Source organism: Macaca fascicularis, chromosome 17 (assembly GCF_037993035.2).
Source record: "Macaca fascicularis isolate 582-1 chromosome 17, T2T-MFA8v1.1".
Taxonomy (NCBI): domain Eukaryota; kingdom Metazoa; phylum Chordata; class Mammalia; order Primates; family Cercopithecidae; genus Macaca; species Macaca fascicularis.
In genome coordinates this window covers 39,618,226-39,645,482 of record NC_088391.1, presented here as the reverse complement: position 1 = coordinate 39,645,482, position 27,257 = coordinate 39,618,226, and the positions used below count along the sequence as shown (strand labels likewise).

The following is a 27,257-nucleotide window of genomic DNA, read 5'->3' as shown; positions in this document are numbered from 1 at the left end:
TCCTGTGTGCGAACACTAAGTGAAATTCTGAGGGCTTCTCTTGGCAGCTCCACGGATGCTGGAGGTGGTGTCTTTAGGAGTACTCAGGGCTCTAGCCTTTGAGGAAAAGGAGTGCTCTGGAGTGGCTTCATGCTTCCTTGTTGAATTCCTGTGCCATTCAACCAGATAAATAGTAGAGGTAAAGCCAACCAGAGTGGTGGTGAATGAGATACGTAATGAGTGTGTTAGGATATGTTGAGGTTGAGGTGTCTATGAGTGGCCAAGAGGGGCTGTCTAGTAGGCTGTCTATATAAAAATCTGTATCCCAGGAGAGAGTTCAGAGCTGGAAATAAGTATTGTATGCTTGTTTTTGATAGTTCTCCCATGGGAGTTGATGTACTCACTGAAGGAGGGGTGAGGGAAGCAGAGGATGATGCTAGCGCCTGATGATTGCCAACATTTTAAGAAAGGGCAGAAATAAATGAGATTGCAAGTAAGACTGAGAAGGAATATTTGGAGGTAGAAAAAGGAATAATAAAAATGTGATATCATAGAAGTCAAAAAGAGGAGATTTCTCAAAAAGACAGGAATGGCCAAGCGCGGTGGCTCATGCCTGCAATCCCTGCATTTTGGGAGGCCACAGTGGGTGGATCACTAGAGGCCAGGAGTTCAAGACCAGCCTGGCAAACATGGTGAAACCCCATCTCTAATAAAAAATACAAAAATTTGCTGGGCGTGGGGGTGTACGCCTGTAATCCCAGCTACTTGGGAGGGTGAGGCAAGAGAATTGCTTGAAACCAGGAGGCAGAGGTTGCAGTGGGCCGAATTCATCCCACTGCACCCCAGCCTAGGTGACAGAGCAAGACCCTGTCTCCCCCCAACACACAAAAGACAGGAATAATGAACATTGTGCGGTGAGGAAATGCCAAATGGGAGGTAAAAATATAAAGACACTGAGCACAGGTTACTTTTTCAAGGAACTTTGGTATAAAGGAAAATGCGTGGGATATTAACAGGAGAAAAATCAAGGGAATTGAAATGAGGCAGTTCCTGCTTTTGTTTTCGTTTCAAAGTGGTTGGAACTTAGCAAGTTTGTAGGCTTTGGGAAATGAATGCCTATATAGAAGCTGAAAATTTAGGAGAGAAAAGAAACAGTTAATTGAGCAAACTCACAGGAAACAAATGAAAATGGGAATAAATGCATTCCACTTGGAAGCCTGGTTCACTAGTGGGAACAGCACCCTTATCCTAAAGTCTAATCCTGTCTTTATTTCAGATTTTGATATTCTATGAATCATGGGTTTTTTGCATTAAGTTTAATTTTTAAAATATATTGCATTAAAATACTATTTATCTTTATCACAGAGTTTTTGGTCCTCTGAAATTTTACAGCAGAACTCACACACACACACACACACATATATATATCCTTTACTCACTAATGAAAATGTTATTAGGATTAATTATTCAGGAATAAGGTTAATCCTCAGACAAACATTAAGGACTAGGGATGTAGGACATAAGGTGGAGGTGAATACTCTCTGGGGCTCAGGGCCTGGACTCCCAGGAAGTATAAATACTGTGACCTCCCTGGTGAAGGAAACGAAACAGAAAAGCACCACACAAGGGATCCCCCTCTACAGATGGGTCTGGCTTTGAATGTGAGCCACATTGACAATAGCCATTAGATGTTTACTAAATCATTCTTCTGTGACCTAATCCCAGGATCTTCAGTAAAGCTTTCTATCAGGGACAAACTACTGCACAGCAAATATATAGCAACTAATGAACTCATATAATTACCAAATTATGAACCCATGCAGTGCATTTCCTTATATTAGCACATTGTTTTCACAAAACACAATGTATGTCCCTCCCCTTGTGAAAGCTTTTTCTCCATCTCTGACTGATACATTCATGCAATAGACTTATGAGTTTCATATATTTACTTCTTTTCTAACAGCATAAAATGCTACCCACATAGTTGATTGGCATCATTTTTATTTCTTGATGAAACCCAATTTAATTCTTTATTGCTGCTGATTTACAATTTTCACTGGTGATAAAGAGAGAATGAAAGAATTCAGTTGTGAGTATCAAGGCTCAAAATATTATAAAAATAGATAGTTGATGGCAAAATATCTCACTAGCCAGTCATGTAAACCTAAGTAATTGTTTTGTCAAGTATTGGCAAAGGAATTGACATCTATTCATACTCTCATTGTCAGTGGTGTGATGGTAAACATTTAACAACTAGTTATCTTGAAATAAATAAATAGCCCTATTTTTTTGTGTTTGCCAATTTCCATGGTGTAAATGCTCATAGTTCATTTCAAGCTACCCATGTGACATCACTGAATGTGGAGTGGAAAAGAGTTGCACAGTTTTATATGATATTTCTACCATATAGATAATATGACCATAAATAATGAGTATAGATTGTTGTAAAATGTAGTAAAATCACTAAGATGTGAAGGGTTTGGATTATTTGTTACCTTTTTAAAAAGAAATTTATTTAATTCTAAGGTTATACCATTTAATTTTTAATAGTGATATGTATTAGTTTGGTGCAAAAGTAACTGCAATTTTTGCCATGACTTTTGATTACTTTTGCACCAACCTAATAAAATAAAATTCCTGAAAATGTAACAGTCAGCTCTAATGAGCCTGTATTGTCCAGCTTCAGCATACCACTGTTCCTTCCAACTTTAATGAAGAGAGTTAGTTATGAGGAGACAGATAGGAAGCACATAACTTCTTATTTACTGTGATAGCAGCAGCTCTCAGAGATGGTGGCTGCCTGCTTTGAAGGAACAACAGAGAAACTGAAAACTCAGGCAAAGAAGCTTTTCAATGCAAAGGTACAACACTGAAATATATAATCATGATTGTCACATACCATGAACAATTCATAACACTTTGACACATTTAGCTTTGTGCTATGCAAGTAGGGCCTTACTACTGAATGCCCAACTCTGCTACTCTGCCAGGTAGCTTTGTTTAGGATATGGAAATGTTTTTCCCTGGTAGATTTATAAAAACCAAGGGTTCCACTCTAGAACTGGAAAATGGGGACTCATCTTAAAGATGGTTAGTCTTCTCAAATATAATGCAGGGGATTTCTGTTTGTAGAATAGTGCCTCTGGGATCAAAGTTCCCTTTAGCAAAATAAGGTTTGGCATGCTTGTGTTGGAAGAAAAATTCTTTCTCTCCAGTCTTATGTCAAAGTCTAAGCAACTTAGGAGTATATCTTTAAGGTGCAGGATTTTTGTCTGCTACTTTGCCAGTTGGGGCCTTCCATGGCCAGCGATGCACACACCTGGGCCTTACTTGGCCCCAGGCCTGCTGCAGGAGGCACTTCACCGACTCGGCCCACCAGGCCACACCTGGCTCGTGCACCAGCTTAGCCCACAGCTGTGCCCCTGCCTGCCTGTATTACAGCTTGCACCCACATTTGGTGGTTCTTGAGTTCTTATCCCATGTCCAAGAAGAATGAGGTTACACTCACAATCAAAGGGTAAGGAGGATGGAGAATTTTATTGAGTGAATGAACAGTTCTCAATGCGGGGGGAGGGAAGGGTGGTCCCCCACCCAAGGTTCGGTGGTCTCTCTCTCAGTGTGTCTGGGTCCAGGGCTTTTATGGGCTCAGAATGGGAGAGTGCATGCTGATTGGTTTGTGAGTATGCAAAAGAGGCTAAAACAAAGGCATCACAAAAGGTGGGCATGACAGTGTAAAAAAACAATTAGGGAAGGGTAGGTATATGTTAAATAGGTGAAGAGAGGCGATCAATCAGAGGAAAGCATGCCAAACAGGAAGAGATGTTTCCAATCCAATCCATGAATTTATTCGAGACTTGTGGCTTGGTTTTCCGGCTTTAGTTTAATCTTTGGTTTCAAGGTGGGGTTCACCAGCAGCCTGCCCCATCTGCCTAGGCAATCACCTCCCGCCACTATCATTTGTACTGTCTCAACTGGGAATATGGGTCCAGAATATGACCCATTTAGGTTTTCTCCCAAATGGGTCATATTCTGAACCCACATTCCCAGTGTTTGGATCAGTTACCCAGTTTGAAAGTCCTAGGCTTAGGACATGTGCAACGTTGAATTATTGGGAGGATATCCATTCAGGAGAGAGGCAAGAGAGCTAACTGCTAATGTGCTGCTCCAGAGCCTCAGCCCTTCCCACCTGCAGGAGATGGGGAATGCAGACTGGGAAATTCAGTCTTGAACCTGTGTAGCCATTTCTATTTCTGGTCACAAAGCCTAATCCTGGAATTCAACTTTTTCAAGACCATAGTTACTATATATTATTTTCTGCATATGTTACTTAACAAATTTCTATTCTTTGAGCAACTTAGATTTTTAATGTTCCTCTATTCTGGTTAGGAAACCTGTCAGTGAAAGTATTTTTGGTATAGGGCAATGATTTTCCAGATAGGAAATACTTCCTGAGCAGTTCCACTATGCTGTTGGTTCTGAGTCAGATTTTATTTGATAAGAGATTTCTCAGCTCAAAACGCAAGTTTGAAAACCACTAGTAAAAAAGAGACTGTACATGTGCTACATGACAAAAGTAAGAAAGAATTAATCTGGAAGCATTTGAAAGTCACTGTTGGAATTTAGACTATGATACAAGTCAGTTTAAAGCTAAAAAAGATGCGAAAAAGGGCCCTCAATATTAAATTGAAGATTGTTGTCCTGATATTATTCTTACTCAAGGACTATTGACTTTTTAAAAATCAAGCTGTTTAAAAATGTGGTGCTAATGATGAAACCATATTCAATGACAAATGAACTGCATAAACTGTCTTCACAGGGCCTTATCAAAGCCTTTCACATGGTGCTTCCATGGTTTGTTTTGATGGGCAGAATCTGAGTCACGTACCCTTATCTAGCTTCATTATTATGGATATGAACTTGGTTCCCAGAGACTCTCACTAGTTCCACAAAAGGAGATTTTTAAAAATGCAGCCTGATAAATTCTCCATTCAATGAGAGATGGAGAATGTTTTATTCTACTATATTGCAGCTTAAAGACATCTGACCTGAATTTCTGCAGGAAGTTGTATTTATAGGGAGAATATTTAGGTTACAATCTTCAATATTGCTCTTCTCCCTTTACTTTCACTTTCTCCAAACCAGGTTTAAGTATTCCCACCCCATTCACCCGCCTCCCACCCACCCCTTTCACTTAATAATTCAGGAGAACTTAGAATGAAAGACCATGATTGGAATAGAAGGAATTGAGAGCTTTGCTAAACATCTGGAAAAGCATTTTGGAGGAATATCAATTCACTTCATCACTATAGTAGCTCAGTTCAACTCCCCTAAGGAAAAAAAAAAAAAAAAGACTAATCTTAGATCTGAACCCCCACAGTGCTAGATTTGCTATGACAGATTCTCTAGTTTATGCAGTTGTTCTTTTGGGTTTTTGTCATAACTTAAAAGTAGAAAAAGATTTAATACGTCAGTCAGGAAAAGAAGAAGCCTTGCCATTGGGGTCAACAACATCAAACTCTGAATTTACTAGCAAGGGTATTTACTACAGACTGCTATTATGCTAAGAGTACCTGATCTATTTCTGTATGAGTACCATGCACCAACTGATTGTGCCACTGAAGCTCCATACCTGATCTATCTCTTATAACAACTCTGAGAAAGAAAACATTACCCCTACTTCATTGATTAGAATATTGAGGCTTAGGCCAGGCACAGGGAGGCTCACGCCTGTAATCCCAGCTCTTTGGGAGGCTGAGGCAGGCGATCACCTGAGGTTGGGAGTTGGAGACCAGCCTAACCAACATGGAGAAACCCTGTCTCTACTAAAAATACAAAATTAGCCAGGCATGGTGGCACATGCCTGTAATCCCAGCTACTTGGGAGGCTGAGGCAGGAGAATCGCTGGAACCTGGAGGCGGAGGTTGCGGTGAGCCGAGATTGCAGCATTGCACTCCAGCCTGGGCAAGAAGAGTGAAACGCCATCAAAACAAAAGAAAGAAAGAAAGAAAGAGAGAGAGAGAGGGAAGGGAGGGAGGGAGGGAGGAAGGAAGGAAGGAAGGAAGGAACGAACGAACGAACGAACGAAAGAAAAAGAAAGAAAGAAAGAAAGAAAGAAAGAAAGAAAGAAAGAAAGAAAGAAAGAGAAAATTGAGGCTTAGAGGATTTAAGTGACTTACTCAAGGTCATTCAGCTAGAAAATGGTAGAAAAAGGATACAAATCCAAGCAGCCAGATCCCAGGGTCTCAGCGCTTAACTGCATCCTGTACTACGGTAGAGTCAAGGATGGAGGGCTGTGATTCTAACACATGGCAATGTGACATGATGCATCAAAACAACAGAAGATGGAGGGCAATTAGTTTCTTAACATTCATCTATGCACTAGGCTACTTTTTGTTTTCATATAAAGTGCAAATTTTCTACATTTCTAAAACTTTACTGTGTTCCTTATATAATAATTTGTATAAGGTCAAATTTGCATAAGTCAAGTGTTGAGTAACCTGGTGAGCTCTGTACATCATTATACTGTAACTAAATAGAACAGCAAAGGAGAAAGATAGGTAGGATTAGGTTTAGGTTTGGTGTTTTTTTTTGAAGGCTAGGAGAGAAAGGATCACAAAGAATAAAGAAGTGGAGATGGGCAGGAAAACTGAAATAAGAATAAAACAGCAATTGGAGGAGAGAAGTTAGCTCCTACTTGATAAGAATGATCTCTCTTTTTCTTTTCTTCCTTCCTTTCTTCCTTGGTGGTTTTGTTATTAAACTCTCTCAGATTTTCAGGATCACAAACATGCCTAGGGCATCTCAGGTAATAAGAGTTATTTGTAAGGATATGTTAAAAAATAAGGAAGGAAGGTAGGTAAGGTAAACACGCACATACACACACACACACACACACACACACACACACACAGAGAGAGAGAGAGAGAGAAACATCCAGAAGTTAAACAAAACAACCAGGTCTTCAGGATAATAGCCCTTTGCTCATCAAGTCAGACCTCAAGGAGAACTGGAACACCCTTCAGCTATCACATGGTTGTGTTTCATTATTTCACCCTCTTCATCCACAGGCTCCTAGTGTTTCTCTCTGTCTTGGCTTCTACTTTTCTTGACACCGCAGATTCTCCTGACCCTCTGTTCACCTCATATCTTTTTCTCACTCTAGACTTCTGATGACCCATAGCTTTGTCTTTCTTCTGTTTATATCACAGCGTTTGCCAAGCCATCCAAGAAAGTTTCTGTGTATTAATTCTTTCACTCAAAGAATATTTAGCTTGGACGAGATGTCTCTCACACATATATTCTAGACACCCATTTCTGTCCTGTATTGAAGACCTTTTGAAAGCTCTGACCAATTCACAAGAAATTCCCTTAACTGCCCCTCTGTTAGGGGTAGTTAAGCATGAACAGGACAGGAGAGGGCGCCCTCCCCTCCACCAGGAATGTTGAGTGATGGTTTGGCAATTATCACATCGCCTCTCTAAAAGTGATAAATTGGCAGCTAGTGCCAGGGAGAGGCCATTTCCTGATGGTCTACACCTGTTGCACCAAAGTGTTGACTGAATGCAGATGTGAGAAAAAGCAACTTCCTGGGCATGCGCATTATGAGACAAAATGGTGGCGCATGACCTTCCTGGGGCACTCCATCAGAAAAGCGAAGAACGCCTCAGATGGCTAAGCTTACAACTTCCTAAACACAGTAGGAGTGTTCACTTCCCAAAGGTAAGGAGGACACTGTGCATGCGGGCAGCCCACGCTAAGGGAAGAATCGTGGGAAAGGGACGCAAGACACCAGAAGTGGGTCAGCCTTTAAAGTCCTAGGATCAAGGTTAAATGACGCACTTGTCCTTCAAGTTGCCTGCTTGGGTCTCTTCCAAGTGTACTTTCCTTTCTTTCCTATTCTAAAGCCTTTTTAAAGAAACTTCCACTGCTGCTCTGAACCTTGCCTTGGTCTGTTTTTCTGCCTTATGCCCCTCAGTGGAATTCTTTCTTCTGAGGAAGCAAGAATTGAGGTTGTTGTAAACCCATACAGATTCGCAATCGGTAACTGTGATACATTCCACTGGTAACACCCCAGCCGACCCCAACATAAATGTGGATCCAACTGTCATTTTGTACATAATCCCACTCTTCTATCAGCCCCACTTGTCCCAAGATAAGCCAACCAGAATTCTTTCCTGGTCATCTGAAATTGAACAAAGAGAATGAGTCAACCTCTCTAGGTGGCTAAACCTTTAGCTTGTGTGACTTGGTTGTTCCTGCTCCCGGCACTGTCTTATTTTGCTGCAACCCAGACAACTCAGCTCTTTTGTTAGTTTCCAGTAAAATATCCATCATCACCAGTATCTTATAATTTTAATAGTCTTTACTATAAATGGAATGGAGGTGGGAGAGTTCATTCAGTCCCTCCCCTCTCCCTCTCCTTCCTAACTCTGTCTCTCTCCTGGGCCACACTAATTCTCCTCCACGTTTGGTGCATAGTAATTTATAGCAAGCATCTTTTCAGACATGAGCATGCCCTGAGGGCTCACCTACTAAGCCAATCAGCTAATCGAAGAGCTTATTGAAGCATTACTTTCAAGAGTAGATATTCCTCCTTAGGGGAATTCTGGTCAATATAATTGTCTTCTCTGGACAGGTCTGTACTTAAAAGCTGTGACCAGTTTTACAACAGCACTTGGACTGGGGAGCAAATAAGACAGCTTTTGGGAAAAGAAAAGGAGAAGCAGAGAGGAGAGTCAGAACATTTCCTAGGGAGACAATGACTCTGCAATTCCCAGTCCCTGTCCTCCCAAAAGTCAGGCTGTGTTCCTCCTCTTGTGTTCTGTGAGACACCCCATTAACTAATAATTCCCTTTTTAACTTGGATTATCTAGGCTATCTACTTGTCATACCAAAACTATAACTAATCATATATTCCCCCTATCAAAAAAGTATTACTTGGCCAGGGGTGGTGGCTCATGTCTGTAATCCTAACATTTTGGGGGTTGAGACAGAAAGGATCTCTTGAGGCCAGGAGTTCAAGTCCAGCCTGGGCAACATACTGAAATACCGTCTTTATAAAAAATAAAAAAATAATTAGCTAAGGACGGTGGCACATGCCTGTAGTCTTAGTTACTCAGAAGGTTGAGGCGGGGGGATGGTTTGAGCCCAGGAGTTTGAGGCTACGGTGAGCTATGATCATACCTTGGTACTCTGGTGTGGGAGACAGAGTGAGACCCAGTCTCCTAAAAAAAAGTATTACTTTTTATTATGCTATCATTGCCAGTTATCATTTTCTCTGTGCTTTCCACTTGAAAGCTTCTTAAGGGCAAGGACTGCACTTGTCTTGCTCACTATTTTATTCTCAGTAATTAGCATGTTCTCCAGACACTTGATAAATATATTTTGAAAAACTGTAGAGTTATTGACTGCCAACTGTGTACTAAGCACTATTTTATGCACTGTGATTATAAAGATGAATGATATAATCCTTTACCTCCTATTGCTTAGAGCCTAGATTACTCCCAAATCTATCTTGTTCAAGTTTAACTTTTCCTTGTATTAGTCAAAACTCTTTCTTGGGGCAGTGTTGGCTCAAGTGGACAAATATTATAAAGGGCAGAGATAAAACTGGACCTAGGGGACGGCTGGAACCAGGGTCAAATGTGGTCAGGACCCTTTCCCCTCTTGTCTCCATCCACAGGTTGACTTCACCATCTCAGACTCATTTCCGCCTGAGTATGGAGTTTGGGACTCTAGGCAACAGCAGTTTTCAAGCTTACATTATTCCAGTTTTATCACTTTCCATGGTTCCAACTTGAAAAATTGGGAGAAGTCCTCCAATTGGCTCAGCTTGTGTTAAGTGTTCTTCTTTGGGCCAATTACCGTGGAGGGAAGGTGCTAGGATTATTTTAATTTAGGTTTCCATTTCTACATCAATCACCACAGCGGAATCTGTAGGAGGATGGCAGCTTCCAATCTCAGCCATATGAGTTGGGCATGGCCGGAAGGGGAGTGGATGCTCTTCTCTGCAGATAAAATAATAGTTGTGTGTCCACTCCATTCCATTGTTCTCACATCCATAAACTCTTTCCCTGACTTTAAATAACAAATGTTTATAAAATGCTCATTGAGCACAAAACATTGTTCTAGGCTCTTAGATTAAGCTTTTAGATTTTGTATATCAAAATTAATTTTTTTAAAAAAAAATTTTTTCTCAATTCCTATAATAATAACCTAATCTTTTCTGTGTTTCTTTTCCAGAGTTACAGCATAGTGAAACTTCAAGCACTAGTTTTTTTTGGACCATCCCAGTGCACATGAATCAGGTGATTTTATCTTTTGTGCCTCTCCTTGCTATCCCTAATCTGTCAGGCAGTCCTGAATCTATACCATCAGGCTTGTTTGTTCCACTTCTCTATCCTTTTATCATGGTTCCATTAACTCACATCCAAGGATGTCAAGAGAATAAATAGCCCAATAAAACAAAAGAATATACTTCCAGATTTAAAAAGAAAGAAACATACAAGAAATACATAAATCATACTATATGACAATAGCCCAGGAGATTGCATGGAGGATCTTTGTGTTTCCTGTAGAAGAAAAGAAAAATGGAATTTCCATCTCTTGCATTAGCACTTGACAGCTGGAGTTATTGTTTACCAGGCACCAAGAAAGGAGGCATACGCATCAAAAATAATTTTGCCTGAAATAAGCACAACACCATGGAGGACAATGACACATTTTCTCTGGGGATCTTATAATTGGGGATGATGTAAACATGAGTCTAATCTGCATTTTGTCTAAGAAATTCTTCATCATGAACATCTTCTCCTAATAAAACATGGTTCCTTACAACATGGATTTGCATGACAACTTCTTACCACTTCATGTCACACCTATATAATGGAGACTCATGTCTCAATGAACGCTTTCCAGATAAACAGAAGGCACTTGTCCAAGAGTAATAAACACCTGCCATACAGGTTGCTAAGAGCTCAAATATAAGTTTGTTGGCTTGACCCAAACGTTCTCTGGGTCTCAAATTAATCTAATGTTATCAGACATTTGGCACTTTCTCTATCTCAACCAAGAAGACCAGTCTTTGATCATGGTCTCATCACTCTTTTTCAAGAAATAATTGTTATTTTTCTTCCTGGTGTTCACATGCTGCTTCAGTAGGGTACATCGTGATATCCAAACGTAGCACCCAAACTCAAACAGAATATAATTCCCAGTCAAATCGAATGTTTGCTTCTTGGAATTAATGTTAATGTAAGGCTAAGTCTAATGTCAAAGGAGAATTTATTTTTTTAGGTTCTCTACATGACTTGATTTAGAAATTATATTAATATTTAAAGTATTTAGAAATTATATTAATATTTTAAAATGCACTTTAAAGATTTCTTAATTTAGGCTTACAGTTTTACTAGAAGATAACTTTGTTTTACCTTAATTATGAAGAAAGTGAAACCATTTAACTTCAAAATATTTTCTATATATCTTAATGTGTTTAGTTATGACAAAGAATTTTTGTATGTCAATGAAAGCTGGCTTGGCAAGCAGCCAGCAAGCTTATCTACTAGCTTCTGTAGATTTAAAAGTTAGTAATTACCTTACCTTTCTATGACGTAAAGATTCAGTACAGAAAACTCAGAGGGAAAAGTCAGTGCAGAGAGGGAGAGAAACCACTGAGAAGGTCACCAGTTGTGGATGCAGAAAACACCTGCCCCAGTCTCCCCCATTAGATAAAAACAGACTTACACTGTTAATATTATTATTACTATTACTAGTTTTATTCCATTTAATCTAACCTCTGATGTCCTCCCAGAGCAAGCTCTAAAACATGGGTTACAGCACTTAGGAAACTTTTTTTTTTTTTCCTAAGCAAACCCTTTGTGCTGTTGTCTGGAAGCCTGGAATTTGCAAACAACAGCTTGCTGACAGCTGAAATTGTAAAGAAAGTTTTTCCTCTTCGTTCCCACTGGAACCTAAACTGATCTGAAACAGGTGAGATGGGCTGACAGTAGAACAGAAGAGACCACTGGAATTGCACTGCATCTGCCTCAAACCCAGGAGTCCAAAGGGCTTTGGGATTGCTGTGTGTTTCCTGCAAACCCTCCCAGGAGTGCAAGCTTCCTTTGTTTACCATTTTAGCCAACTCGTTATCTCTCCGCTTTCTAGCTCTGCCAACACCCTTCACAGGATTACCACACAATCTTACTGATTTTCCCAAACATGCTCTTAAATGACTTTTTTTTTCAACTTTCTCCTATTAAAACAGTTTATTTAACCATGCATTTAATTTTACATCACAGTGAAATTTAAACAAAAGGAAATGCACTGTTCTATATTCTGCAGGAGGCAGATTACAGAAATCGTTAAGTCCAGAGACAATGAAAAACAATTCCAGTCTCACGCGCATCATGGATGAATTCCCCAGACATAACGTTGAGCAAGAAAAGGGAGATGCAAAAGAGTACGTACTGAGTAATTCCATATTTGTGAAACTCAAAAGCAGCAAACCTAATCTGTGGAGATACAGGTCAGATACCAGTTGCCTTCAGCAGTGGTATCAACTGCAAGTGGGCATGAGCAGGCTGCTGGTGACACCAAAAGATCTCTCTTGACCTGAATAGTGGTGAAATGAATTTACAGTTAAATAAATATTCACCTAGTTGTAGACTTTAGATTTTTGTACTTTACCATATATAAATGTATATATAGTCATGCTTTAATTTAATTTAATTTAATTTAATTTAATTTTTTGAGACGGAGTCTTGCTGTGTCCCCCAGGTTAGAGTGCAGTGGTACGATCTTGGCTCACTGCAATCTCCGCCTCCCAGGTTCAAGCAATTCTCCTGCCTCAGACTCCCGAGTAGCTGGGATTACAGGTGCCCACCACGACACCCAGGTAATTTTTGTGTTTTTTTAGTAGAGATGGGGTTTCTCCATGTTGGCCAGGCTGGTCTTGAACTCCTGACCTCAGGTGATCTGCCTACCTTGGCTTCCCAAAGTGCTAGGATTACAGATGTGAGCAACTGTGCCTGGCCAATAGTCATGCTTTAATTTGAAAAATTATAAAAACATGTTATATCACTACTTAGAAATATAATCTTTTTTTTTTTTTTTTTTTAAAGATCCAGTGTTGTGCTCCAGTCATTGATTCACATAAGAAACATTCCTTGGGGTTACCATTCCTATCATCACAGATTTCCTTCTAAGGTTTCACAAGTCTGTAGTCCTACTCTTTGTTGATGGAGGGGCTCACCTGTCTCTACCAGCCTGGTTGCTCCACCAGGGGGAAAATCCTGCCAAGCTACTCTTCAGGGAAGGTAGACGCCTCACACTTCTTCACTGGAGTCAGCTGGATCTTCCCATGTGACTGTGATCTCTTGGTGTTTTCTCCTGGTTGGAATCATCGTCCAGATATCCAGGGTACCCACACATCTTTCACCCACAAGCATAATTTTTGAAAGCACTCCGAAATCATCTTTAAAACATTTTGAAAACATTTTAAATATAACAGCATCATAATTGCAAAGAATACTGTGGTACATTCACAATCATCACAAAAATAATATTAAAAATACAGGACAGGGATCCCAATGATTATAGCAAGCTAACAGGCCATTTATTTTCCTGGGTTCATGCTGTTTATCAGTCCTTGTCTGTAGGTATAAATAATTTAAAATATGTAATATAAAACATTTTTACTTAACAATTGACCATTTTTTGAAAAACTAGTTGAATTGATAAAGTATCCTCATTTTGTACAGCATTTGAGGTTTTTAGTTTTTTAGTATTGTAAAGAGTAAATCTTCAGGCATATAACTTTCTTCATAGTTTCAGCACTGAGCGTGGTTTAAATTCCCAGGGGCAGGATTACTGGATGGAAAGACTTGTACAGCTCATGGAAAGTATAGTCAAATTTGCTTCAGAAAAGAATTGTACTGATTTCTAAGCTCTAGAAAAGAATTGTACGGATTTCTAAGCTGCTAATAATATGTAGTTGTACCAATTTCATCAGTCCTGACAACATTGAATGATACAATTTATTTAAAGAACAGATTTATTGAGATATTGTTCATATATCACCCATATCCATTAGGAGCCACTTCCCATTTTCCTTTCCTCCCAAATCTTGGCAACCTCTATTTACTTTCTGTCTCCATAGATCTGCCTGTTTACAGAAATGAAATCATGTAATATGTGACCTTTTATGACTGGCTTCTTTCATTGAGCCTAATGTATTTTAAGTTCATCCATGTTGTAGCATGAGTTAATACTTCATTAATTTCCATGGCCAAATAATACTGCATTGTATGGAGATACATTTGGTTCATTGATTCATCAGTTGATGGACATTTGAGATGCTTCCACTTTTGGCTATTATCTGCTATGAACATTTGTGTGCAGTTTTTATATGGAAATGTTTCAAATTATTTTGGGTATATAACCAGGAGTGGAATTTCTGGGTTATAGTAACTCAGATAACTATAACTATTTCTGGGTTAACTATAACTTAGTAACTAAAACTCTTTCTGGGTTAACTATAACTCAGTAACTATAACTCTTTCTGGGTTAACTTCATGAAAAATTGCTAAACTGTTTTCTAAAACAGTTTCACTTTTTGCATTACTACCAGCAATATATGAGAGCTCCAGTTTCTCCTTATCCTTGTTGACATTTGTCTGTTCTTTTTGGTTATAACCATCCTCATACATGTGAAGTAGTAGTTAAATTGATTATGGTTTAATTTACATTTCCTTAATGATTCATGATGTTGAGCGTTTTTCCATGTGTTTATTGGCCATTTGTATATCTTTCTTGACTAAATGTCTACCCAAATTCTTGTCCATGTTTAACTGAGTTATTTGTATTTTTATTGCTAAGTTGTAAGAGTTCTTTACATATTCTATATGCAAGTCCTTTGTCAGGGACTTGATGTATGATTTGTAAGTATTTTCTCCCATTTCTGGCATTGTCTTCTCACTTACTTAATGATATCTTTTGAAGCACAAAAGTTTTAAATCTTGATGGAGTTCAATTTATTTATTTTTTTCTTTTTGTCATCTTTTGATGTCATATCTAAGAAACCATTTTCTACTCCTAGGTCACAAAGATTTATGCCTATGTTTTCTCTAATACTCTTATAATTTTAGCTGTTACACTTAGATCTATGAACCATTTTGAGTTAATTTCTGTGTGAGGTAGAGTCCAACTTTATTTTTTTTCATGTAGCTATCCAACACAATTTGTTGAAAAGAGTATTCTTCTTTGAACTGCCTTGGGATTCTTGTCAAAAATCAGTTGCCAAAAGTAGAGGATTTATTTCTGGGTTCTCAGTGTAATTCCTTTGTTCTATGTTTCTATCCTTATGCAATCTATCACATTGTCTTTATTACTGTATCTTTGTAGTAAACCTTGAAATCAAAAAGTGTGTGTCCTCCAAATTGGTTCTTTTTCAAGAATGTTTTGGCTATTCTGGGTTCTTTGAATTTCCGTAGGAATTTTACAATCAACTTGTCCGTTTTTGCCTCTAAAAAGGCAGCTTGAGGTTTTGATAGGCATTGTGTTGCATCTGCAGATTAATATGAAGTGTATTGTCTTCTCAATAATATTGAGTATTCTGATTCAGAAGCATGGGTTGTCTTTCCGTTTATTAAGATCTGTTTAAAGTTTTTTCAGTGATGTTTTCTGGTTTTCAGTGTACAAGTCTTGCACATATTTCTCTACTAAAAAATACAAAAAACTAGCCGGGCGAGGTGGCGGGCGCCTGTAGTCCCAGCTACTCAGGAGGCTGAGGCAGGAGAATGGCGTAAACCTGGGAGGCGGAGCTTGCAGTGAGCCGAGATCGCGCCACTGCACTCCAGCCTGGGTGACAGAGCCAGACTCCGTCTCAAAAAAAAAAAAAAAAAAATTTATTCTTATGCATTTCATTCTTTTTGATGCTTTCATAAATGTAATTGCTTTAATTTCATTTATACATTGCTCATTTATAGTCTATATAAATACAGTGTGGCTCTTATAGCCAGTAACCTTGCTAAATTCATTTATTAGTTACCATAGATTTTGTGGCTTTCTTTAGATTTATGTCATCTGCAGTAGAAATAGTTTTACTTTTTCATTTCCAATCTGAATGTCTTTTATTTCATTTTCTTGCCTACTGGCTGTAACTAGTATCACTAGTACAATATCAAATAGAGCTGATGAGAGCAGATATTCTTATTCTTGATCTTAGGAAGAAGTAATTCCATCTTTCACCATTAGCTTTGATGTTAGCTATGGGTTTTTGTAGATAGCCTTTTTTAGGTTGAGATGATTCCCTTTTACTTTTAGTTTACTAAGCGTTTTTTTCTTTCATGAAAGGATGTTGTATTTTCTTAATGCTTTTCTAATTTACTGAGAGATTGTGTGGGGTTCTTTCCCCCCTTCATTCTGTGTGTGTGTGTGTGTGTGTTTCTTTTTTTTTCAAGATGAAATCTCTCTCTGTCACCTAGGCTGAAGTGCAGTGGCGTGATCTTGGCTCACTGCAACCTCTGTCTCCCAGGTTCAAGCAGTTCCTCTGCCTCAGCCTCCCAAGTAGCTGGGACTACAGGTACACACCACCATGCCCAGCTAACTTTTTTATATTTTTAGTGGAAACAGGGTTTCACCATGTTGGCTGGTCTCGAACTCTTGACCCCAAGTGATCCACCTGCCTTGGCTTCCCAGAGTGCTGGGATTACAGGCATGAGCTACCACGCCCGACCCCCTTCATTCTGTTAATGTGGTCTGTGACATTGGTTACCTGGGATAAAGCCTGTTTGGTCATGATGTATAATCTGTTGTTGTTTTTTGTTTTGTTTTTTTTGTTGTTGTTTGGTTTTTGTTGTTGTTTTTAGAGACAAGGTCTCTTTCTGTTACCCAGGCTAGAGTGTAGTGACACAATTATAGCTCACTACAGCCTCTACTCCTGGGCTCAAATGATCCTTCTATTTCAGCCTCCCAAGTGGCTAGGACTGTAGGCACATGCCACTGCATCTGGCTAATTTTTTATTTTTTATTTTTAGTAGAGACAAGGTCTTGCTATGCTCCCCAGGCTGGTCTCCAACTTCTAAGCTTAAGCAATCCTCCTGCCTTAGCCTCCCAAAGTGCTAAGATTACAGGCATGAGCCACCACGCCCAGCCTGTAATCTTTTTTATATGTTACTAGATTTGGTTTGCTAGTATTTTGTTGAGGATTTTTGCATCTGTATTCATAAGAGACATTGATCTGTAGTTTTCTTTTCTTATGATGTTTTTCTCTGATTTTGGTATTAGGATAATACTGGCCTCATAAAATGAGTTGGGAATTATTTCCCCCTCTTCTATTTTTTTGGAGGAGTTTGTGAAGGATTAATGTTAATTATTCTTAAACATTTGGTAGAATTCACCAGAATATCATTTCTCTTACACATTAAAGTGGTGTAGGATATTAACACAATTATTTTAGCTTGTTTTTCTTTGATAACTAGCAAGGTTAAACATTTTCCCATATGTTTGCTTGCTAATTATCTTCACTGGTATGTACTGTTTATTCATGTCTTTTGCTCATTTTCATATTGGGGTCTCAGTGTTTTTCTTATCAATTTTAATGAGTTCTTTAGAATAGTAACCCTCAGACCATTATGTTCTAATCTAGTAATTTTTCACTGTCCAGAAGTATTAATGTACTATAGGCATACAGAGGACAAGTCATGTTTTAAAGACACTTCTGTTTATAATTTTCTCAACCAGGCACAGTGGCTCACACCTGTAATCCCAGCACTTTGGGAGGCCGAGGGGGGTGGATCGTTTGACGTCAGGAGTTCAAGACCAGCCTGGTCAACATGGTGAAACCCCGTCTCTACTAAAAATATGAAATAATTAGCAGGGTGTTGTGGCACACACCTGTAATCCCAGCTACTTGGGAGAGGGGGGTGGGAGAATTGTTTGAACTCGGTGGGGGAGAAGGGGTGAAGGTTGCAGTGAGCTGAGATCATGCCATTGCACTCCAGCTTGGGCAACAAAGCAAGACTCTGCCCCCCCCCCCAAAAAAAATGTTTTTCTCACAACTTTCATCCTGTTGGCATACAAAATTATTCCATATTTGGAGAGGGAAAAACAGGAAATCACAAATCTAATTAAAATATATTTATGTCCGTTGATGCCCAGACAAATTTTTAAAATTTATTTTGTATATTTTATCATTGTTACTCATCAAACTAGGTATATATGTCAGGCGTAATCAAATCCATCAAGTTTTACTCTTCCTGTGACTTCCTGCTGTGGGTTCCAGTCAGTGAATTTGACTTACTGTGTATCATGCCTGAACACTTAGTTCAACATCTAATTCAACTTCCTCTTTTTCATTTCAGGAATATAACACAATAGGAATAAAAAATTTAACAAAGATATATATTCAAAAATTAATTTTGTCCACTATGCTAATAAAGAGCCAATTGTATAAGAAAATGCTTGATGAGCTCACTCTAGGGTCAAGGATCTATTTAAGAAGACAAGTTGGCATAAGCTATTATTCCCCACAGGCCTATCACAATGCCTGTACCTCTCCCATTAAAAATATACCATTAGTGATTAGATCTGGAAAAGTCCTATTCCAAATATATTTTGTGTGAGTTATTGTGTGTGTGTGTGAGGGTGAATGTGGGTATGTGATTTGAAATGCAAGAAAAGTAAATAAAACACACAGAGGCACAATGGTGTACTTTGGTAGCACAGATTAGGAATCAAATTACTCTTAAAGTCCGTCTCAAGAAAGTAATTTAAACTGGCTGGTAAACAAGAGTTTTGTTGGCTGTTTGCACTGTCACCAGAAACAAAAACTGCTGTTTGGGTTAGGAGATTTTTATCTCCTATTCTGTTGTCACATTGGATGGGTATTGCACACAGTTATACAACTTCTTCCCATTCCAGAACTATAATGTCCACACAGACTATATGGAGAGCAGAGAGAAAAGTTTACTTTGTTTTTGTAATTCTTTAGGTTTTCCCTTCTATTTTAGTCCATTTCTCCTGATCATAAATTGACACCGATCCTGTGCTTTACAAATCATCCCCACACAATATGTTTCCATTTGTATAACTTAACAGAAGTATAGCTATCACCAGAAGCTTGCTAGAGAGTATATTGAATACAATTCTCTTTCCCCCCAAGTTATCATTTTCATTTTATTATTTGAACTAGACAAGCCTGCAGGCACTATCATTTATATCTACGTAATCCTAGTACAAGTCACCTAACCTCTCTGGGTCTCAGTTTTCCCATTCTTAGTAGGATAATCCTTTCCTTTTGAGATTGTTGAGAGGCTGTGCCAAACTTTTGTTCTCATGAAGCTTATGTTGTAAGGCTCCTTACTCAGTCTGATGAATATAACATGCCTATTCTCTTCCATCACAGCTGGATCCATGTTGACAGAATTGCTGAAAGATTGAGGAGTGGGAAGAAGTTTAAAACTGTTTCTGTATCCTTTCTCACTGTTATATCTTCCATGGATATTCCATTCCTTATTATATCCTAAGTGTTGATATAAATACTTAGATATCTGCTTCCTTTCTCTTGCTGTTGTTGTGGTTGTTTGAGATGGGGTCTCACTCTTTTGCCCAGGCTGAAACACAGTGGTGCAATGTCAGCTCATTGCAGCCTCGGCCGCCTGATCTCAAGTGTCTTCCCACCTTAGCCTCCCAAGTAGCTGGGACTACAGATGGATGCCACCATGCCCAGCTAATTTTTGTATATAGAGGCAGGATTTTGCCATGTTGTCCAGGCTGGTCTTGAACTCCTGAGCTCAAGAGAGTCACCTGCCTTGGCCTTCCATAGTGCTGGGATTACAAGTGTGAGCCACCATGTTCCGCCTTCTGCTTCCTTTTGAAGCAAGATTTTTAAGCTACCCCTTGAAAACTTTTCTCCAACCTTATCACTATTTATGTTTGACCTATTGCTAATGGAAATATTTTATCCGATGTCCAAGAAAAATGTACCCTTTACTCACCTTACTCACATAATAAATTATGAAAGTATCTACAGTCCTAAGTGTATCAACACTAGTAATTGTAACTAGGTCATTGGAACTTGAAATTGATAATAAGCATTACCATTAGCAGAAGCCCACAGAGCAGAGGTCAAGAGTTAGGTTTTCATGCAAACTAAAGGCTTCTAAAAGCTTAATACAGGAAAGTATTGATTAGCCCTTTGCATCCAATGACATGGGTAAGTTTTATTCATCTAGGGAGTGAACGTTGATGCTGTGAAGGAAGAAATTCCCTCCCTATAACAACTTTCTCATCACCACTAAACGATAAAGCTCTTGATAAGAGTCAATGCTGTGCGTTCACATTATCTCTTTCTACAGCCATAAGCCTTTCTCAGCATATCATCAAGAGCAGGAAAATGAAAACCTGAAAACAACTTGAAGAAAACGGAAGCACCTCCTTTCTCATTATGGAGTTTAATTAACTGAAAAATTTTCCCCTGAGTTTGGTACAAACTCATTTGGCAGCAAAGTCTGAGCTGATATAAGGCTGTTTAAAGACTTTATTTATATGACTTAGTATGAATATTCATTCCTTTCTCTGCAGAAGTAACAATGTGCTTGATTACAGGGCACAGACCTGTTGGTGATGTTATATAATATATATCAGTACATTACAGAACGTATATGCATTCAAGTACCTTTCTGAAAGCCAACAATTCTGAATTCTAAAATATTTCTAGCCTTAAAGGTTTTTAAGAAGAAAGGATGAATCTATACTAGTTTTTCCTATTTAGGTTATATGGAATATTTCTAGACACTTTTACTTCATATAGCCTTATACTTGGCCCATAGTCCTGATCCTAGGTAGTTTCTTTCTTTCTCTTTCTTTCTTTCTTTCTTTCTTTTTTTTCTTTCTTTCTTTCTTTCTTTCTTTCTTTCTTTCTTTCTTTCTTTCTTTCTTTCTTTCTTTCTTTCTCTCTCTCTCTCTCTCTCTCTCTTTCTTTCTTTCTTTCTTTCTTTTTATGAGACAGGCTAGAGTGCAATGGTGCGATCTCGGCTCACCACAACCTCCGTCTCCTGGGTTCAAGGGATTCTCCTACCTCAGCCTCCCGAGTAGCTGGGATTACAGCCATGCGCCACCACACCTGGCTAATTTTTTTTTTGTATTTTTAGTAAAGACAGGATTTCTCCGTGTTGGTCAGGCTGGTGTTGAACTCCCTACCTCAGGTGATCTGCCCGCCTTGGCCTCCCAAAGTGTTGAGATTATAGGCATGAGCCACCACGCCCGGCTGATCCTAGTTTCTTATTTTGTATCCTTAATTTATCTCATCTTAATCAGAGTACTAGGTAATTAATAATAGCTAACCATTTAAAATGATAATATGTATATTATCATATATGTATTCATGTGTATACAAATACACACATAGCTGCTACAACAAATACCTTGAATTTAGTGAACACAATTGATAATGGATACTTTCACTCAGTTCTCAACAACAACACTTTCTTAACAGGAAAGTTTTCACCAAGAGCCCAGGCTGCCAGCAGATAGGAAAGTGAACCATTGAAATATTGTTTGGTTTTAAAGAGGCTATCTCTAGGCAGAGAACTCACAGATCATTCTTCCAATTGCTGAAAGTTTTAGAGGAGCCTAATATTCATACTGAAAATTAATTTATCAAAATATTGTTTAAAGAGCTTATATGTGACATGTATATCTATGCAGAGCACTGTAAGCATTTCTTGATTGTGTTGCAGGAGTATCTTAGGTTTCTATTATGGTTTTTCAAAGAGCTGCAGTATATAGTCTCTATATTTGATTTTACATAATGGGATGATAATAGTCATATCAAGAGTTGTTTTGAGAATTAAATAACACATTAAATGTCAAGCCCACTGTGTTCCATTTGGTATCACCGTGCATTATTATCCCCAGTTTTCAGATGGGGCCCAGAAATTGTTGGTCACTTGCCCAAGGTTACATGACTAGTAAGTTGGAAAACTGACACTTGATCTCATTTTGCTGTCAACAATTGTTGTTCAGTGTTCTTTATATACTATTTCACTATCTAAAATAAATGATGGTATCTTTTACCATAGCTTTTTGTAAGATGGAAATGACTCTGCTGTTTTTACTGATTATTCAAATAGTACATGCTTAGTGTAAGGACAATAGCACAGATCTAAAATTGAATCAATATAAAAAAAAAGTACACAGAGAAATCTCTTATTCAATCACCCAGAGAAAGCCATGTCTGAATAGGAATATAAACTTTAAGACATTTTTCTAGCTGGGCATGGTGGCCTGGGCCTGTAGTCCCAGCTACTTGAGACACTGAGGCAGGAGGATCACTTAAGCTCAGGAATTCAAGGCCAGCCTGAACAACTTAGTGAGATTTTACCTATAAATAAATAAATAAGGCACTTTTCTATGCTTAAACACATGTAAATACAATATAACAATTTGAATATAATAACATGTTTTATAATGTGGTTCTTTCATGTAATAATATATTGTAGACACCTTTCCCTATCAATACATACAGATTTTGTTTATGCATTTCCAAGAAGTTACTAAGATGCACAAAAGAGTACCTTTCTAAAATGCAACTTAATTTATTCTTAAGATCCATGACTACTTGAAAAGTCAATCTGGCCAATTCATGATCAACTCAGTAACTCCATTGTTTTCTTGGTTACTCCCATTTGACCTAATCTCACCACTTCAGGATTTTTTTCTCTCTCACTTCTCCGTACTTTCACCTGGGATGATTTTTGTTTTCTGTTTGTTGGTTTGCTTTCTTTGAGACAGAGTCTCACTCCGTTGCCCAGGCTGGAGTGCAGTGGTGCAGTCTCGGCTCACTGCAACTTTCGCCTCCCGTGTTCAAGCAATTCTCCTGCCTCAGCCTCCCAAACAGCTGAGATTACAGGCATGCACCACCACGCCTGGCTAATTTTTGGTATTTTTAGTAGAGACAGGGTTTTGCCATGTTGGCCAGGCTGGTCTCGAACTCCTGACCTCAAGTAATCCACCCACCTCGGCCTCTGAAAGTGCTGGAATTATAGGCGTGAGCCACCATGCCCGGCCCACCTGGGATGAATTTTCAGTAATCACACAAGAGCTAAAAATCATCTGGACAGCAGAGGCTAAAGTTGCATCTGTCCTTTGGACAGTGGCCTCTCCACTTGCTACATCTGTGAAGAATCTGGAATCATTCCTTGACATCTGTCTGTCTGTCAGATTCCTCATTCTTCATTCTCCTTATTCCAAATACAAGGCCTCTTCAAGTCTTCAAGGCCTCTGCCCATCAGTCTGTGCTCTCTCAGCCAACACTAAACTGAGGTTGCCCTTGGGACCATTTGCTGACACATTTAACACAGTCATTGCTATTCCACTGTTAGGGGTACCATGTGGTAGTATGCAGAGTAATGACTCTCAAAGATGTTCAAAATTTCGTTTGCAGAACCTGTGAATGTACTATCTTACATGGTAAAAGAGACTTTGCAGATGTGATTAAATTAAAGATCTTGATATGGAGAGATTATACTGATTATCCTGGTGGGCCAAATGTAATCACAAGAGCCCTTAGAAGAGGGAAGCAGGAGAGTCAGAAGCAGAAAAGGAGGTGTGATGATGGAAGCAGAGATAGAAAGATTCGAAGGTGCTATGCTGCTGGCTTTAGAGATGGAGGAAGGACTCCGGAGCCAAGAATGGAGACAGCCTCTAGAAGCCATCTTTCTCTTAAAAAGTTCATCTCTGGCCAGGCATGTTGGCTCATGCCTTTATTCCCAGCACTTTGGGAGCCTGAGATGGGCAGATCACCTGAGGTTGGGAGTTCAAAACCAGCTTGGCCAACATGGCGAAACCCCATCTCTACTAAAAATACAAAAAGTAGCCGGGTATGACGGCGCACAGCTGTAGTCCCAGCTACTCGGCAGAAGAACAGATCCTCCCTTCAAGCCTTCAAAAGGAATGCAGCTCTCTCACCTGTCTCGATGTTTAGCCCACTGAGACCGATTTTGGACTTCTGACCTCTAGAATTATAAGATAACTAATGTGCGTTGTTTTAAACAACCAAGTTTGTGGTAGTTTGTTAAAGCAGCCATAGGAAACTAATATATTAATACATACTGAACAGGAAGTTTCTTTAAAATTCATGCAGTATTCCTGAGCTATACCTAGAAAAGTAAAACACAGGTGCCTTCTCCATGAATGCTCCCCACCCAAACTTATTGGATTTCTATTGTTCCTACTCATCCCACCTTCAAAGCTTGGCCAAAAGGGCAGCAGAGAACTGTATTTCTTCTCAGAGATCACCACCCACAGCCAACTCCATTACTCTATTCTCTGTGAAAAATAAACCTGTTTCTCTGTCTGGTAAGGGGAAAAAAACTGGTCAGACATTATGCTTCCAAGTCTACCATTTATTTTTAATATCTTAGGACTTTGACTTTTAACATGCAAAGACAAACTTTTCAAACTAAACATCTTTCTCTTTAAAAGTTCATCTCTGGCCAGGCATGGTGGCTCACACCTTTAATCCCAGCACTTTGGGAGCCTGAGGTGGGCAGATCACCTGAGTTTGGGAGTTCAAAACCAGCCTGACCAACATGGTGAAACCCCGTCTCTACTAAAAATACAACAATTAGCCAGGTGTGACGGGGCACACCTGTAGTCCCAGCTACTCGGGAGGCTGGGGCAGAGAATCGCTTGAATTCAGGAGTCGGAGGTTACAGTGAGCTGAGATCAGGCCATTGCACTCCAGCCTGGGCAACAGAGTGAGACTCCATCTCAAAAAAATAAAACAATAAAAAATAATAAGTTCAGGTCTTACAAACCTAAAGCTTATTAAGTTTAAAATTTCATTCCCAAACATACATTTTCTCAGTTATATTTGTCCTCTTCTTGAGTCAAGAATGCATTAATTTAACAATAGGTGGGGAGAGAATGTGGGTTAATATCACTGCAATTTAACTCTGTTCATATAGGACTCCAACAACACTTTAATAACTGCAGAATATTCTATTATATGACTACTCTATGTATTTACCTAATTCCTTTTTGATGAACATTTCTGTTATTGCCAAGCTTTTACCAATATAGATAATGCAGAATAGAACATTCCTGTATATACATTTTGGTCAACTATATAATCAGTTTTTTAAGGAGAAAACCCTAGGAACAGATTTTTTAAGTTAAAGTGTGTAGACATGTTTGATTTGTAATCTTACAGCCAAACTGCTTTTCTTTTTTTCTTTTTTTTACATTGGTAAATAATAATCGTACATATTTATGGGGTACATCTATTTCAATGCATGTATACAATGTATACTGATCAACTGAGGATAAATATCTTTCTGACCACAATGAAATAAAACTAGAAATCAACACAAGAGGAACTTTGGAAACTACAAACGCAGACACACCTCTTTTTATTGTGCTTCACTTTATTGCACTTCATAGGTACTGCAAGTTTTCTAGATTGAAGGTTTGTGGCAACTCTGTGTCAAACAAGTCTATCAACACTATCAACACCATCTTTCCAACAGCAGGTGCTCCCTTTGTGTCTCTGTGTCACATTTTGGGAATTCTCATGATCCTTCAGACTTTTCCATTTTATATTATTAATATTGTTTCATTATCTATTATGGTGATCTGTGATCAGTGATCTTTGATGTTACTACTGTCATTGTTTTGGGGCACCACAAGCCACACACACCCATATAAGACAGTGACCTTAATCAGTAAATGTTGCATGCATTCTAACTGCTCCGTTTATGGGCCATTTCCCATCTCCCTCTCTCCTTGGACCTCCCCAATCCCTGAGAACAGCAATATGAAAGTTAGGCCAATTAACAACCCTACAATGGCCTCTCAGTGTTCAAGTGAAATGAAAAGTCACATGTCTCACACTTTAAATCAAAAACTAGACATGGGCCAGCTTGAGCAACACAGTGAGATGCTATCTCTACAAAAAATGAAAAAGTTAGCTGGGCACGGTGATGCACACCTATAGTCCTGGCTACTTAGGAGGCTGGGGTGAAAAGATTGCTTGAGCTTAGTAGTTCTAGCTTGATGACAGAGGGACCCTCTGTCAATAATAATAATAATAATAATAGTAATAGTGAAATCCAGAAATGATTAAGTTTAGTGAGGAAGGCATGTCCAAAACTGAGACAGGCTGAAAGCTAGACTTCTTGCGCCAATCAGCTAAGTGATGAATGCAAAGGAAAAGTTCTTAAGGAAGTTAAAAGTGCTACAAGTGCTACTCCAAGTAAACACACAAATGATAAAAAAGCAAAACAGCCTTATTGCTGATATGGAGAAAGTTTGGGTGGTCTGGATAAAAGATCAAACCTACCACAACATTCTCTTAAACCAAAGCCTAATCCAGAGCAAGACCCTAACCCTCTTCAATTATATGAAGGCTGAGAGAGGTGAGGAAGCTGCAGAAGAAAAGTTGGAACCTAGCAGAGGTTGGTTCTTGAAATTTAAGGAAAGAAGTCATCTCCATAATATAAAAGTGCAAGGTGAAGCAAGCCGCAAATGCTGATGTAGAAGCTGCAGCGAGTTATCCAGAAGATCTAACCAAGATCATTGATGAGGGTGGCTCTACTAAACAACAGATTTTCAATGTAGACAAAACAGCCTTATCTTGGAAGAAGACGCCATCTAGGACTTTCATAGCTTGAGAGGAGAAGTCAATGCCTGGCTTCAAAACTACAAAGGACAGATTAACTCTCTTGTTAGGGGCTAATGGAGCTGGTGACTTAAAGCTGAAGCCAATGCCCATTTACCATTCTAAAAATCCTAGGGACCTTAAGAATTATGCTAAATCCTCTCTACCTGTGTTCCAGAAATGGAAAAACAAACCTTGGAAGGCAGCACATCTGTTTAAGACTGCTTTACTGAATATTTTAATCCCACTGCTGAGACCTGCTCAGAGAAAAGTGGTTCGTTTCAAAATATGACTGCTTGTTGACAATGTACCTAATCACCCAAGAGTGCTGATAGAAATGCACAAGGAGATTAATGGTTTTTTGTTTGTTTTTTTGTTTGTTTGTTTTTGAGATGGAGTCTCACTCTGTTGCCAGGCTGGAGTGCAGTAGTGCCATGTCAGCTCACTGCAACCTCTGCCTCCTGGGCTCAAGTGATTCCTGTGCCTCAGCCTCCCAAGTAGCTGGGATTACAGGCACGCACCACCACACCCAGCTAATTCTTTGTATTTTTAATAGAGACGGGCTTTCATCATGTAGGCCAGGATGGTCTCCATCTCCTGACCCCGTGATCTGCCTGCC

The 27,257-nt window shown here is 39.0% G+C and overlaps 1 long non-coding RNA gene across 1 annotated transcript in view; it reads left to right on the top strand.

Moving 5' to 3' along the window:
- The window catches only part of LOC135968048 (uncharacterized), a 45,681-nt gene extending 34,862 nt beyond the window's left edge, over nt 1-10,819 (top strand). Inside the window, exon 3 of the long non-coding RNA XR_010582477.1 lies at nt 10,222-10,819. This is a non-coding gene — a long non-coding RNA (uncharacterized lncRNA). The remainder of the gene's footprint in view (nt 1-10,221) is intronic.
- Nucleotides 10,820-27,257: the final 16,438 nt, after the last annotated feature.